We start from the raw sequence: 16,778 nt of genomic DNA on the forward strand, positions 1-16,778 counted from the left end.
GGTCAATCTCCAGGAATGCCTCCAGTATCCTAAGCTGGTAAATGTTCTCCGAGAGTATCCACCAGATCTCACCTTGTAGGTTAGAGAGGGGACAGTGTTTTTAGTGATTCATCTGTAAACTGTCCACCTCCCAAATGTCTTTTATTATTCTCTTTCTGTACTGCTCCAGAAAAAAGGAAAGGAAAGGGGTACACTTTAGTTTACAGAGTTGGTTTTTTAAAGGGAATTTAAGAGAAGTTTTTTAGTAATGCAATCTAGGTCACTCCTAGTTTCTCCCTACTAGCTACTGTTATACTGGATGTATTTTATTTAAACATGCAGAAACTGCATCAAAAACCACGTTCTTCAGTTTCTACCTAAGTATCTCACTAGCAAATCTTTTTCAATATATATGGTTTCTTAGGCTATATTTATAGATAACAGACCGTCATAATTGTTCTAGAATGCTGCCTTTAATGGCCAATGTAGTTAATTCTGCTCCTGCTCTTTATCAGTCTCCTGGCTGAGTAGGCCAATGGTTGTAATTGGCCATTCTTCCAATACAATACAACACTTCTTGCATGGTAGTCTGTGTAAACTGAATTTTGTATTCCAGCAGTGTAATCTCCAGCAAATAGGCTATTAACACATTTAATGGTTGTGACAGAAGAAACAGGCTATTGGAAAAGCGGTTGTGTCATTATCAAATGTGCATGCAGAAGGACAGTTAGTATATGATGTATACAGAATAGTGGGGGAAAATGAACAGCCAAAGGTGAGAAAAGGCAGAAAATGGATACTCAGAAAGTAATAACTGCATAACACAGGAATAGTGGGAGAAAGACCAACACTATGACTTTGTACAGATATACTTCACAAAACAACAAAATGCCCCTGTGCTGGCTCAAAGAGCCCAGTGCTCCTGTTCAGTATGACAGTAAAAGTGAGACTTGTCATTCTAGGGAAAGAAGCAGACATGGAGAGCTCTGTACATCTTAAAGCACTGACATGCTTAGAGGCTTAAGCCTTCCTACTGGAAGGCTGAAGTCTTCCAGAATGATGACCTGGCAGGTAAACTTTCACCCATTAAAATAATGAATTCTAGGTAATAAAGATTTTGTATATTCACAAGAGATAAAGACTTTAACCAGCTTTAATCTCTGACTGGTTGGGGCTGGGTAGCCTGTTTTGCATTGTGAACTGGTGTGTTGTGGTGTCATTAACATGTAGTGATCTCACAGGCCTTTATGAATAATTATCACATTAAAGGTGAGTCCTTTTCCCTCTGCCACTGCATTGAGCATACGCACAGAAACATATGGACATGCTGGGATAGTCACCAATGTACTTAGTGTTTACTATTCTTTGGTTTGTACTTAGAAGCCAGAGCAGGAAAAAATAATGACATTACAGTGCTGGTGTAAGAGCTGAATAGACCACTTGAATAGGATACCCTTTCCCAATGCTCACTACGCACCCACGCACCTGGCATTCACCAAGCCCACACAGCCAGTATGTCCCACTCCTAATTTTACACAATGGCTAGACATGAAGTTTTTCCATTATGTTCATCTATAATTCAATGACATTTATCTTTACTAACAACTACAGTAGCTGTCTGTTCTCCATAATGGACTACTGCCAGTATACAGAAATGAATGACCTTAAAATGTCTCCCTAAATATCTCTCTGCAATTTCTTTTCCCCTGCAGAGTGCATAGTCTCCACCATACACCCCTGTTTCAAACTGCCTCCCTACCCCAGGCTGAAAAATAAAGTGGTATCAATTTCCTCCTTCTAAACCAAAATTGTTCTCTGCCTTTCTCCTCCTCTCCATTTCCTACTTCTATTGCCCATGCCCTTTTCTCACTCTTTCTTTCCTGCTGTTGCTGTATCTATTTATTTCTTGTTTTGCCTGTCTGGTTCTGTGTTCCCACTTAAGGGTAACTGATCTGTTCTATAACCCTTATGGCATCTATACTCACATATGCCATACCTTTCTATAGTCATAACTACTTTTGGGCTTCTAATTGCTCTAGTCTTTTCCCATTTACATTTCCATTCAGACCTTTCATCATATACCACAAGGTTTAAGCTCCAACGCCTTTCCTTCCAGTCATTTGAGTTGTATTTCTCCACATCTTAATGTTTTTTTATAGGCATAAGTTAAACACAGGGTTTGAGACATTTTGTTTGTGCCTGCAGGCCATGCTAGTTAGTGCCACAAGACCTTTCTGACTTGCAGCCTCAGTGGTAGTTCTGATAGGAGCGTGTAATTAATTTTGGAACCAAGTTTCTTTCCAAATTTCCATGCAAAGTCTTGCCTTAAAAAAAAAAGGCAGGGGGCAGAGGGGAGCCTTTGACATCATCTTCACATAAGTGTTAGTGCTCAAATATGATTGCTGTCTTTGAAATAGTTCCCTTCCCTCAAGTGTAATATGTTCCATTTCCACTGGTTTATCTTCCTGGATAGGGCTCAGTGTTGCATAATGAAAAACAACTAGAAATTCCAAAGGTAATGAAAAAAAGTTCATTACATTCCTGCCTCTGTTTTACTCTTTTCCTCCCCTGTTTCACTTCCTCCTTCATTAATCTTTCAATTTACAGCACAGTTCAGAAAAACATAGGTTTAAAAAAAAAAAAAAATCGCTTAATCTAAAACTACAATCTGTGAACAAGAAGATGTTGCTTTTCCCAAAACAGTGTTTTAAAACTGCACTACTTTTTCCAGAAGCACAAAAATGGCCTGGAAAGAACTAGATTACTACTTTATTCTCTGTCTTCTTCTAGTGTTTGTTTCCTAAAACAAATTCCGATCATCAGCCTTCACTGGATCAACAGTTTCAGAAATGTGTTTCCCTGATAAGCTGAAGTTATTATCTAATGTGTATGACTAAAATAACTGATGTTCTAAATAATTGCCAGCAATGAGTCCTTGGACCAGACAAACTCACAGATAAATATAAGTGAAAATGATGAAAATTATGGTAAGTTTAACATCTAATCTAGCTATTTATTAAATTCAACAATGTTTCTCCTGTCATTATCACGAAAACATAAGTAAATTTTTGGCAGAAGAAAATATTTAGGAACACTGTGATACCAATAATACTTATTTCAATTGGGATCATCATGTTCTCACAATGATTCCTAGGGCAACATGTTCCAAGAACATTTCATTTCTTGTGAAAAAGCTCAGAAGAAGTTTGATTCTTGACTTTCCCACACATATAACAAAGAAAGAGGATCTGAATGTACATTACAACCTCAAACAGAAAAAAGGAAAGTCATGAGTCTGCCTAAGCAAATAATAAAATTATTCAGGTGCTGTGTGTTTCTCTGAAAGGCCCATCTGTAATGCTTAAAGGATGAAAAAGTTTAGGATACTTTTTTGTCTGTGTGGCATAAAGTAACAGACTAAATAACTACTCTAGATGAGCTTTTACCTCTACTTGGATAGTAAGTCAGAGAGGAACTCTGGGAAAGTGAGTGTAATTTTGTTGGAAAAATCTAGACTGCCTTACAAACAGATTCAGCATTTTGAAGTATCAATATTAGACCATTTTGGTCTCCAGTGAGGAGTTTTGGGGAGGGGAGAACAAGGTGGGGTGGTCTATTTTATCTTTAGTAGGACCCTTACGGCCTTCCTGTGATTTACATAGATGCTTATAAAATTAATTAAGACTATGGTTTCAAGGTCAGAAAGACAAGGAGCCAAAAACCATAAGAAAGCATATTAGAATGTCTAATAGGCTTCTAAATCTCTCTAACCATATACTCAGCTACCATGTTCAAAAAAACATCCTTTTATTATCAGATTTAAGAAAAAAAATGTGATTTTTCATAAACTGTTTTATTCTACAGGGTGTTTGGAATTCTTAGCTCCAGTCTACTTATTGGTGGTATTTTTTTTTTTTTTTTAGTTATTTTTAAAATAGTCTGTCTTAGCCAATATAGAAATGGTTACATTTTCTGTTATTCCACTACAACAGTGATGCAAACAGGAGCTGTGGACCACAGAATGTACAAAAACCAGCAGAGTCTGGCAGCTGTCTAGAACTGGGAGACAAAACTGAAGTCTGGGTTTGAAAATGGATGTTTCTATATAGGTATCATTGACCACTTTGTTTGATGTTTACATTTCTAACCCCTCCTCCACTCCCAGCTCTAAGAGAGAGCTCGCGCAAAGTAATAAAAGAGAGACAACTCTAAGCTACGGCCTCTGGGGTTTCAGAGCAACTGCTATATATTGCATTACAGGAGCCAGGAGCTACAACAAAACCTCAATTTTCATGTTGGACGTGTTTTCTAATAGAAGGGTATATTGACATTACTCTCTTGGTAAAGTGGAATTCTCCACGTCACTCTGTAGTGGGGACATGTGACGGGTTCAAGAACCCACACAGGACTCCTATTCTACACACGCAGAAAAAGTTTCAATGCCTGACTTAGAAATCATAAGTTATCTATGGTACAGCAGTAACACAGTAATTTAGTAGCTAACATGATAGAACTGAATTATATGTCACTTTTTTTTTTCTGGAATATGACAAAGTAATGTGCTTCTCCCCTCCAAAAAGTGTTATGTGTTCTGGGCATTGTCCTTCTTCCTCATCCGTACACATGCCTGCTTTAATTGTTAATCACATAGAGTCTGTCCGAAGAATAAGAGTGTTTGTGGAGAATTTTTTAACAGTGGGTTGATTAATTTCTGAGGAAGTGGATTGTATTACCAGAAATGCTGACAAGATCTTCCCTGTAATGGTACTGTGTGCAGTGATGGGGCGTTCAACAGAAAATGTTATAGTAGACTTACAAGAGAGAGTGTGCATGTATGTATGTATGTATGTATGTATGTGAGGAAATGGAGGTTTTAAAGAACAATACTGTGCAAAACAAGAATAGTATAGCTTTTTTCATTATACAGATAATATTATCAAGATGAGAATAATTTGTTGTTATACATTGGAATCTAGGAAAAATGGCCATGACCATGTAGCTCCTTCTTACATGCAGTGCATGTTGCTGCGTGCTCATCTCTATCAGCTCTGGGACAGCCTCGGAAACCCCCGAGGAGGGCTGTCGCACAGGTGCACCAAAGCACAACAAATGGCTAAAAGATTTACGTCTTTAAAAAACCCACATCTATGGAAATGTGTTACACGTGACCTCAGTTCTTGCAGACCCCCATCATGTTGCAAAATCCTCCCTGAGACACAGCAACAAAGATTTAACAGGGTTTATAAAGCTCTTGTGGGAATGGACCTCACTGCCCCCCACAGTGCCGCACTCCCCCCCGTCCAAGGAGAGGCAGCCTTAGGTCACTGTTACTACAGAAAGCCTGCTGAGCCCACAGCCCCTCATGAATTCTTGCTCTTGGCAAGAATTATCTTTGCCATGGACCTTTCTTTGATCTTGTGCATTGGTCAGGTACTTTACAGCAATAATGCTGACTGCCACGTAGATTCCTTCACCTTAAGAACTAAACACATTCAAACTAATCCTTGCTTGGTTAGCTCAAGACCACACCATCCTTCATGAGCTTCTGCTATGTCTCAGCAGGAAGGCATCAGTTACACCTGGCAGTAAAAGACAGCAGGTGGAAAAGAACACAAGGGAGAGGCTGAGTTACCATCTTTTTTTTTTAATTAAAAGGTGCTCTTTTAGGATTGGTTTAGTTATCTAAATTAGCCATAAAGCTGTTAATTCTAGATCTTTTGAAACACGACATCCACTGTGGTAAGAGACCTCAGGCACTGAAGTCACAGAGTGCAATCCTCACTGGCTTACCATGCTGGGTTGGAAGGAGGTGCCTTGCTCCTTGCCATGGAGAGTGCACTCACAAGGTTTATTTCTTGTTATTGCATTGTTCTATTTCTTCTGGTCTGGCGCTTCCTGAGAACTTACCATAGCTTACAGTACCAACAACATTTTTAACCACATATGAAATATGTGAAGAGAAGAAACACTTGCTGGTGCACTGCTTTGAAAGGCAGTGCTGTCTTGGCGGCTTAGACAGATGCTTCTGGGCAGATGATGTAAGAGCAACAGGATATACTGTGATGAATACACTTGCTCCGTCTAGTCCACCATTTCTGGATGCTCTTCAAGATACCATGTTCAAAAACACAGCAGCAACTTCATCATTCAACAACAAGCAGCCACTCACCGCCTGTTTTGGTGATTTCATCTGTAAAAACTTTCTCTCATTCCTGGAATCCTTCAGTTTGTTCTTAATGACAATAGTGACTTTGGCACAGTCTTGGAGATTGTTTAACTTACACAGTATATAATATTCTTATCTTTATATTTCCCTTGTTTGTGTGCTCCTATTTTATACCACAGTCTCGGGTTGTTACTTCTGACAACTCAGAATATTAATATCTCCCTCCAACAGCTCTTCCTATGCAAGGACCAGTAGTTTCCTCTTCACTGGAAAACCTTAAGAAATAGCATATTGTGGCAAAAAAATAGCCACTGCATTTCAGTTTAAAAAATTATGTCAGATTTGTGTGCATGTATACTTCATCATGCATTTATTTTTCATTGTTACTCAAAGTATTCAGCATCAGTATCATGAAAGAAAGTTTACTGCCTTACATCTGTGATAAGCAACAGCTTCATTTCTTGACACAATTTTTTGAAAACATGGGCCCACAAAACAAAATTGTTGCTAGTACCATCTGATTTATTGGTAATTTCTGATCCATTTTAATGCCAGAACAGAATCGAACTTCTTGTGGCTATAGCCACGTTTCAGCTCTTCACACACTTCCCTCTCCCTTTCCCTTATCCAAGCTATAATACCTGTATGTATATCTCATCCGGCATCTCCCTCTGTAATAAACTATCTTTGGTCATTGCACTGCAATGTATTTAATGGACTTCTTCCCAAATGCTGTTTTAATAAAGCAACTGTCTAATTAAAATAGCTATGTACTACACAGTAACCTATTCAGTATATTACTGTTGTCAGTTTTTGAGAACCAGCAAGTTCAAAGGATAAATTTTGCCACAGAACTTTGGAATTTCAAGCTAAAGCTCATATTCTCTTTGGCAGCCTGACAAAAGTGAACTTTGTTTGGATTCAGATGAAAATTTGATTAAAATTGACTTTGCTTACATTCTTTGCTTCTTTTAGAAGAAACTGTTATTACCATTATGGAGGAAGCTAAAGTCTTGATCCACTGGAAACAAGCCATGTGATGATTTAACTGAGTTGTTAATATTATTTTCACCCTGTAAACCTTTAAATGTAGTTGAAGTTTTCTTCTTAGCTTCAAGATTAAGTTATAGTATGTTTAGCTGCATGATTAAGGGAATATGTTTTCATCGAAAATGATAAACACATCTTTCTTCAGTCTTTAAATAAGGAATAAAATAGTAAAGTTACCAAGGGAATATCTTAACACGTTGCCTTTCCTAAACAATTTGGGCTTCGCAAATGAGCATTTGTTTCAACAGTTTCAATCCTGATATACATTGACCACTGCCACATTGCAGTCTGCAATGTTGATGAATAACTTCCCTTTTTCCTTCATCTATCTTGTTTGTGGCTACACGCAAATAGCCATCAGATTAGCAAGCTGTGTTGCAAATGGAAGATAAATACTAGTAGTCAAATCGCCACCACTGTCGTTCCAGTAAAAAAACAAATCCCATTTGTTATTTGTTGACTGTATTCAGCTGACTTTTTTCTTGTTGTGTTGAAGTTCATAAGAAAAAAATTGCAGAGAGAGGTGATAACATTTTTTAGGCCAACTGGTGACAGAATGTTCTTCAAAGAAACTACCAAATCAACACAGCAAGTGAAAATGAAGATCTATCCTCAGTACTTTTAATGCTTTAAATTTCTCTCTGTTTTAAGATGAATTCCTTATTTTTGTACCTGTTCTAATCTAGGTAGATGGAAATGCCTCTCATATTGAAATAGAATTGCTAAAAGCAAAGTATTTTAGTGCCATCAGAAGGCAGTTAAAAACTACTGGCTTAATCAATTCTATGATAAATTGCAACTTGTTAATGAGTTAGAAGTTATTTCCTTGTAAATAACAAAAAAAATCAGAACAGGAATTTCTTATTCATCATCAACACACTAAAAGTCTTACAGAGGTGAGCCAGGGGCTCCTGAGGTAATAGGAGAAAATGGGGAAACACCAGAAAAATATACCAAGGAATTAAGGGGTGTTCCTCTAAGAATGTGTCCCAGCCAACAGTCCAGCTGAAGGGCCTCTGCACCAACGCGCACAGAATGGGCAACACACAGACGGAGCTGGAAGCCACTGTGCTGCAAGAAAGCTGTGACCCAGTTGCCGTTACTGAAACTTGGTGGGACAAATCCTGTGACTGAAGGGTGGCTATCACTGGCTACAAGCTGTTCAGAAGAGACAGGCAAGGAAGTGGGGGCAGAGGTGTTTCCCTCTCAACAAGAAATGGATGGAGCGTGAAGAGCTGTCTCTGAAGAACAGCTACAAGCAGGCTGAAAGCTTATGGGTGAGAATTAGAGGCCAAGGCAACAAAGGCTACCTTGGGGCTGGTGTGTACTACAGGCTGCTTGAGCAAGGGGGCCTATTGACAAACCTTTCTTGCTTCAGCTACAGGAGACAACCAACCCAACATCTGCTGGAAAAGTAGCATGGTGAGCTGCAGGCAATCCAGGAGACTCCTGGAGTGCATTGAGGATAATTTCTTAAGCCAGGTAACAGACAACCCTACCAGAGGGGTTGTGTTATTTTACCTGTTAGTCACCAACACAAATGAGCTAATTGGTGCTGTCAAGATTGCAGCCTGGGCTGCAGTGATCATGCACTGGTGGAATTCGCAGTCGTGAGGGATATGGGTCAGGATCCTGAATTTTAGGAAAGTAAGCTTCCAGCTCTTCAAGGAGTTACTCAATAGGACTCCCTGGGAGAATGCCCTCAGGAACAAGGGAACAGAACACAGTTGGCAGATCTTTAAGTACACTTCCCATAGAGCGCAAGAGCTCTCGATCCCAAGGTGTAGGAAATCAGGAAAGGAAGGCAAGATACTGGTCTGGCTGAGTCGAGACCTGCTGGTCAAGCTAAAGGGCAAGAAGGAAATGCACAGGCAGTGGGAGCAGGGACAGGTATCCTGGGAAGACTATACGGACGCTGTCTAGTTGTCTAGGGATGGCATAAGGAAGGCCAAGGTGCAGCTGGAGCTGAACTTGGCAAGGGATGCAAAGAATAATAAGGAGGGTTTCTACAGGTACGTCAGCCAGAAACTGAAGGTCAAACAAAGTGTATGACTCCTGACAAGCAAAACTGGTGAATTGGAAATGAATAAGGAGAAGGCTGAGCTACACATCTTTTTTCCTCAGTCTTCACTGGCAACCTCTCTCCCCATACCTCTCAAGTGGAGTGGGCAAAGCAGGGACTGGGTGAACAAAGTCTCTCCCACTGTAAAAGAAGATCAGGTTTGTGACCACCTGAGGATCCTGAACATACAGAAGTCTATGGGTCCTGATGAGATGCACTGCAGAGTCCTGGGGGAATTGGCTGATGTAGTTGTCAAGCCACTCCCCACGACAGTTGAAAAACCATGGCAGTCAGGTGAAGCCCTCAGTGACTGGAAAAAGGGAAACATTGCACCTAATTTTAAAAAGGGTAGAAAGGAGGACCCTGGGAACTACCACCCTGCCAGCCTCATCTCTGTCCCTGGGAATATCATAGAACAGATCCTCCTAGAAGCTGCACTAAGGCACATGGAGGGCATGGAAGTGATTTGAGATGGCCAGAATGGCTTCATCAAGGGCAAGTCCTGCCTGACCAACCTCATGGCCTTCTGTGGTAGAGTGACTACATCAGTGGACAAGGGAAGAGCTACAGGTGTCGTCTATCCAGACGTCTATAAGGCCTTTGACGCGATCCCCCACAACATTCTTCTCTTTAAGTAGGAGAGGTATGGAATTGATGGGTAAAGTATTCAGTGGATGAGGAGCTAGTTGGATGGTGTCCTTGTCTGAGGTAAAACAGAACCAATTTTCTGTTCAATAATTTTACTTTGCAGCTAAGCCTCTTCTAATTAACTGAACTCTCTGAAACTCTCTGAAATTAACAACATATGGTGGAGTCGTTTTTCATTCTCAGAGTGGTAAGACCTATGTTTATAATTTATGCCAAGGAATGGTGTGCAGAGAGGCTCTTGCTAATAATTATTGCTATAACAACCAAGGTCAGCTCACCTTGTAATTTGCCCCATTGGAGGGTTGGAAGCAGAAAAGCATAGAAGGGTTGCATCCATGGGGAGGAGCAGCCAGGACAGGGGACCCAGTCACAAGCAATGATCACATCCAGAGGACAGTGGTCAATGGCTCGATGTCCAGATGGAGACTGGTGACAAGTGGTATCCCTCAGGGGTCCGTACTGGGATCAGTACTGTTCAGTATCTTAGTATCTATCAGTGACACAGACAGTGGGATCAAGTGCACCCTCAGCAAGTTTGCAGATGACACCAAGCTGAGTGGTGTGGTTGACACACCTGAGGGATGGGATGCCCTCCAGAGGGACCTGGACAGGCTTGAGAAGAGCCATGTGAAACTCATGAGGTTCAACAAGGCCAAGTGCAAGGTCCTGCACATGGGTCAGGGCAACCCCCAGTATCGATACAGGCTGGAGCATAAAGGGATTAAGAGCAGCCCTGCTGAGAAAGACTTGGAAGTACTGCTGGATGAAAAGCTGGACATGAGGCAGTAGTGTGTGCTTGCAGCCCAGAAATCCAGCTGTATCCTGGACTGCATCTAAAGAAATATGGCCAGCATCTCTAGGGAGGTGGCTCTGCAATTCTACACTGCTCTGATGAGATCCCTCCTAGAGTACTGCATCCAGCTCTGGAGCCCTCAGCACAGGAAGGACACGGACCTATTAGAGGAGGCCCAGAGGACGGCCACAAAAATGATTAGAGGGATGGAGGACAGGATGAGAGAGCTGAGGTTGTTGAGCCTGGAGATCTGGGGAGATCTTATTGCAGCCTTCCAGTACTTAAAGGGGGGCTTATAGGAAAGTGAAAGAGAAATTGTTTAGCAGGGCCTGTTACAATAGGACAAGGGGTAACAGTTTTAAACTTATAGAGGGAAAATTTAGACTAGATATAAGGAAGAATTTTTTTATGCTGAGGGTGGTGAAGCACTGGAGCAGGTTGCCCACAGAGGTGGTACAGGCCCCAGCTCTGGAAATATTCGAGGTCAGGTTGGTTGGGTGTCTAGTTGAAGATGACTCTGCTCATTGCAGGGGAGACTGGACTAGATGACCTTTAAAAGTCCCTTCCCACCCAAACTATCCTATGATGCTATGATCATAAGCTCTAATGACAACAAGCCAATTTCTGTTCCCATTCTGAATAATGTTTTGGCGGTGCCTTGGACAAGATTTACAGATGAAAGGAAATTGGCTGAATAGAAACCTTCAGGTAAACCTTCCCTTTTGTCTTCACGCTGAAATGTCCTTTGAGTATAGGAAGAGGCTCATTCTTTATGTATGGCTCTGCAAAACTAAAAATGTTTTATAGATACATTTATCTTCTAACATTGCCTGGAGACAAAGCTATAGAGAAAACTCTTGTCAAAAGAAAAAAGTGCCAGTGGCTAAAATTGTGTATGCTCAACTTGCTGGTGCTTGCCTTGCTGTCTAGTAGACTAGCTGGTCTCAATAATATTGAAGACAACTGCACTCTGCTATGAGATTATTAGTACTCTGAAAGTGAACAGCATCCAAAGCTCTTACCATTTACTTTACAAAAAGAATAATTTAACACAGCAATGGTTACTAAAATGATTTGGGAAATGGCAAGCCATTGGCACTAGAGGAGATTAAAGAAAGAGTTTGATGTGTTTAGTTAAATAATCACATGCTAAAAAGGAATCTGATTAGGTATTTTAATTCAGGAAGCATTTACCAGAGAGGAATATTGGCTAAATAAGTAGAAAGGTGTATGAATTAGTTATAAATAAAACTAGTTTGGAAATTAGAAAAATCAGTATTTCAGAGAGGAGCCATTCTGGACTGTCTTTGAAATGCAATAAGGACCACAAGGAGTACAATACTTCATGCTAGCAGCTCGTAAGTGGGATTTGATGACAGGATAGAAGCAATCCTGCTGTTGAAAATTAAAACTTGTGATTTGTATCTTTGGGTGGTTAACTTCTTGTATCTGTAACAGAGGCTTGAAAGGAGACTGCATTTCCATATATCTTTTTGCACGGTATTTTAAATACTTCAATCCTGCCAGCTGTTTACCTGCAGGGGCCAAAGAGATTTACATTTGCCCTCAGTGCATAATTTGGCTTTTGGGGAATGAAGGTAGGCAGGGTTACTTTCTTTTGAAGCATCAGACAATGGCCACAGAAAGTGATGGGATATTGGGGCAGAATTTACTGGTATTTTTGTGATACTGAAAAAAAACACTGTCCTGCCTCTGCTTAATTGTTCAGGAAGATCTTGATTGTCAGGTTTGGAGTCACGTGGATTCCTCTCCCCACATTCAGTGTGTTGACAGATTCTGTTAACAATCTTTTCTGTATTCTGCCTTTCTACATGGTGTTGCACACTGCTTACTTTCTAGGATCCCAGGGGCATTTTCTCTTCACAAATGCCCTGCTATTGCTAAGATCATGTTTGGGACATCAGCGATACGTTTAATTTTTCTTATTTTACTCTTGCATGTTATCTTTCATGATGATTTTTTTTTTTTTTTTGTCTTTTTACTGAATGTTTTGGGTTAGTTATAGAGTGACATAAACTTTTACACAAGGTTTTGAGGTTTCAAGGGTAAGTGCATGGTTGCATAATTAGGGCAGTCAGAGAAGTTTTGTAGAAAGCTGTGGAGTATCTATTCATGGTTGGCTGTGATTTATTCCACGTCCCTCCAAAGATCTATGTTTCTTAGTACTTAAGTTCGCCAAATAGTTGTTGAATCTCTGTGGCTGTGACTAGTCTGATGGCCTGAAAGACATTAGAGAACTGCTCTGTCTGTCCTTTACCTGAACATACCGAGAATACGCAGTTTACAGAGGAGATGTGATTTTGTTAGGTTTTTTTAATGCAGGCCCTCCTATGCTCTTGAAGCAAAACCTCCTAGGCTCTGTTTGACCAGTTCATCAGCTAGAAGAGTAAGATAGATTTTTCTGGAGATGCAGAAATATAATAGTCACTTCATCTAGGTTTCCATTCTGACTCTATCATGTAGGAAGCTTGGCAACATAGCAGGATTTTGTCTTTGGATAGTGACACTGAAGATGTGATGTTACTCATAGCCTTCTATGCCAGATGGCATAAAAACCATCTCTGCAACTTACCTATCATTATTTTACCATTCTGAAAGCAGCATAAAATACTGGACAACCGACAGTAGGGACCTCATTCAGCTTTGTAAGATGTCACTCACTACCCCCTATCCTCATACTTGACACTTGGAGACTATAGGCCACTTCATTTATTGCTTCCAGATGTAAAACGTTAACCTCTAGTTCTTTTTACAAGTAGATTTATGATGAGTGAGATATTTTTTGGAGGAAGAACAGTAACTCCTACTAACCCAGCTCATTCTACATGTTCATTTCCACCTTGATGGTGCTGCCATGCATACAGCAACAGGAAACCCTATTCTTCCTAGAACACAAGAAATTCCAGATAGAACTAAAAGTGCTTTTCCAATGTATTATGCATTCTCTGTTCAACATACTGATTGACCAGAACAGATCTACTATTCAAGAATGGATCAGCCTTTGAATACCAGAGCTGGAGCTAATAGGATATCCATTCACTGAGCAGAATTGCAAAGATCCCTTAAAAGAAAAGGCATCTAGCTATCCTTATCTGTTATTGAGTGAGTAGCGTCTATTTGGAATTACAGCTCAGCTGTGGCTAAAATGGGATAGGATGTAGAAGGAATACCCAGTGCTTGTAAAAAGTATGCAGACATCAAACCAGTTGGATGCCCTTAGGGAAACATTTGAAAATAAGCTTATTTGATTAAGCATCATCTGAGTCTTTATTTAGCTAGACAGTACGCATCTCTTCCTATCACTGGATTAGCATTTGCAAGGTACTAAGAGTGAAACACATAAACACTTACTCAAAGGAGACCAAACTGTTGCTTCTCCTACGGTTGCAGTTTTATGAAATCTATTTGTGCAGTAATTCTTCACCTGTTGTACATATGCTACACACAGTCAGAATACTTAATCCTGAGCTGTTAAATGGTCTTCAGTGGAGTCCCAGACATTTCTTTCACTTATAAATCTGTTAAAAGCTTTATAATACCAGAGTATTGAATACAGGTATACAACACAATGAACACTTAATTTGTGGAAATAATTCAAAGGAGAGAGAAAAGGTATCATGTATTTTACTCTTGGACATGACTTCAAGTGGCAGAAGGTAATTGCTTAGTGTCTGACTGAAGATTAAAGTACCCCTTTATCAAAATAAGCATACAACCCAGACTTGTCCCGCAGGGAGCAGTGTTTCATAAATGCCTAAACAGGTGGCACAGCACATACTCTGAAGATGGGAATATTTCCAAAAGAAGTTGCAGAAGCTTTTATGGAGTAAATCTTTATCTGACTGGGGAGAAGGTTCTCATTTAGCTATCTGTTACTGTAGAGCATTTGAGTTAGCAATCCATATGGATTCATTTTGGGAGAAAATCTGCAGCATTGCTTGCAAAATGACTTGTCCTTTTACCCTTTCAACAAAGCCAGTCACCTCAATCAGGTTGTGAGTGTTTTGGCAAGATGCAAATTACTGAAAAGTGCTCTAGCATGTACAGTATGAAGACCTTTTTTATAGTGATTAAGTGATTGACATGGAAGGCTACAATATTTTAAGGAGAAATTTTGCTTAGAGATTAAAGTAAGGTGGACTTCTACTGGTTCTCAAGAAGCAGAATTAAAATTCTCATAAAAGGGCTTATATTCACACAAAGATAATTTAAGAAACAAAATTAATGAGTCAAAAACCAGTCTCCACTCATTTTGCCTATGATACTAGAAAGGAAGGGCTCAATAATTGCAGAGTAAACACACAGCAATATTTTTTAAGACTACAACAAGCTGGATGGATTGCTGCTAAGTTAAGCACAAAGAAACCTTGATACTTGATCAGAATCCCCAGGTCTCAGGGAAACAGGAGGAGAGCTTATTTGGATGAACATAAGATTGCAAATTTTTTTATCAGCATCACTGCAGGTGAAGGTTGTGAGAACAGCCTTACCTATAGTGTTGCAGGATCTTTCCATGAGACATGCTAGAATGTTTTAGTCTCTGAACCAGGATGCCAGGCCACAAATTCTTGCATATAACAAAGGCAAAGCCTGGCTTCAAGAGAAATGGAAGTGCCCAATGGCACACAACTAAGTATTCTCAGATTCAGGCTTATTACTGCCCAGGGATTTCTCTAAAATTGAAGTGAGTTTTACTGATTCCTGTTGATGCTCTGAAATACAAAGTTTGCAAATTCTATTCTGCAAGATGGCATTAGAAATTGTATTTCGTTTTCATTCTAAGCCAAAATTTGGCAGAGATTTGTGAGGCAGCATATCCTGTCTGTGATCTGGCAAAGAAGATATTCTAAATTAACTACAAGTGGGTGGAGAAATATTATCCCTGAGGATCCTGCCTGGAAATAAAACCTGGAGCTTTTGAAGTTCCTTGCAAAGAAAAATAGAAAAGAGCAACAGAGAAATAAACTACAGCACATAACAGTCACAGCAGCTACCCAGGAGACATAAGGTCCAGACAAGCTCTGGATCCAAATCAGACATGAGGACGTGGGTCACTCGCAAATGAGACCAGTACCCTAACAGTATCTAGAGTCCTTGCTTCTGTCAATTCTTTGGAGCAGTCCTATTTTGTGCAGATAGCTGGGTATTAGCTGGGTCAGCAAAAAGGAGAGGAATTCCTTAGCCTAACAGTTAGGAAATTCACCCGGCAGCAGGTGCCAGTCCCTTGACTTTGCCTTACCAGACGTTGTACTTTCTGCTATTGGCCACTCTCATGCAAGTTCAGTGGCTTTTGATCTGAAGTTACACTGTGCTCCAAAACATTTCAAAACTAATGTTTACTTAAGCCAGGATTTTACCACAAATCACAACAACTCAACATTTCCCAATATTACTTAATTTTTTACAGAATATTTCCAAGCTGCCAAGATTCAGAGAACTTTTTAATGTTGCTGACAACTCAAACAGCAGGACTGTAATAGGTAAAAAAATCAACCAAAATGAAGCCTAAAAATAAAACCTTTTTGAGCTAGCCCAGTTCTAGATTAATGATATGCCACAGATAAAAAGCTAAACACCTAGACATGACTAGCAATTCTAATCACAGATGAGACAGTTGGCTACACTCTGCCATTTCATGCCCTCAGGAGACGGTGAGGGTCATTTAAGTGCACAGATGTGGGCTGCTGAGCCTACTGGCCAAAAAAGAAATTCACAACTCCAGAAAACGTAGCACCAGGATGGAGCACACATAACCACATCACTCAAAGACTGACTGAATCTTTAAGGCAATGCCTATGGAAAAGAATAAAAGGCCCAACAGGCGCCAGTAAGAACTGGATTTTTGTTTCTGTGACACCATTTGTTTTCTATTATGAATATTTGCGTCTTAGGTTAACATTCCTCTGAGATAAGACCTCATACCTGATAACATTCATCCCCAGGCCAGGCCACGGATCTATGTCCCTGGCACCATACAACTATTTCTGTCTGGAATCCAAAATACTCCCAAGAACCACATCACTTTGTGTTTAAGTCTTTTTTTTTTTTTTTTTTTTTAT

Source organism: Calidris pugnax, unplaced genomic scaffold (assembly GCF_001431845.1).
Source record: "Calidris pugnax isolate Ruff unplaced genomic scaffold, ASM143184v1 scaffold273, whole genome shotgun sequence".
Classification (NCBI taxonomy): domain Eukaryota; kingdom Metazoa; phylum Chordata; class Aves; order Charadriiformes; family Scolopacidae; genus Calidris; species Calidris pugnax.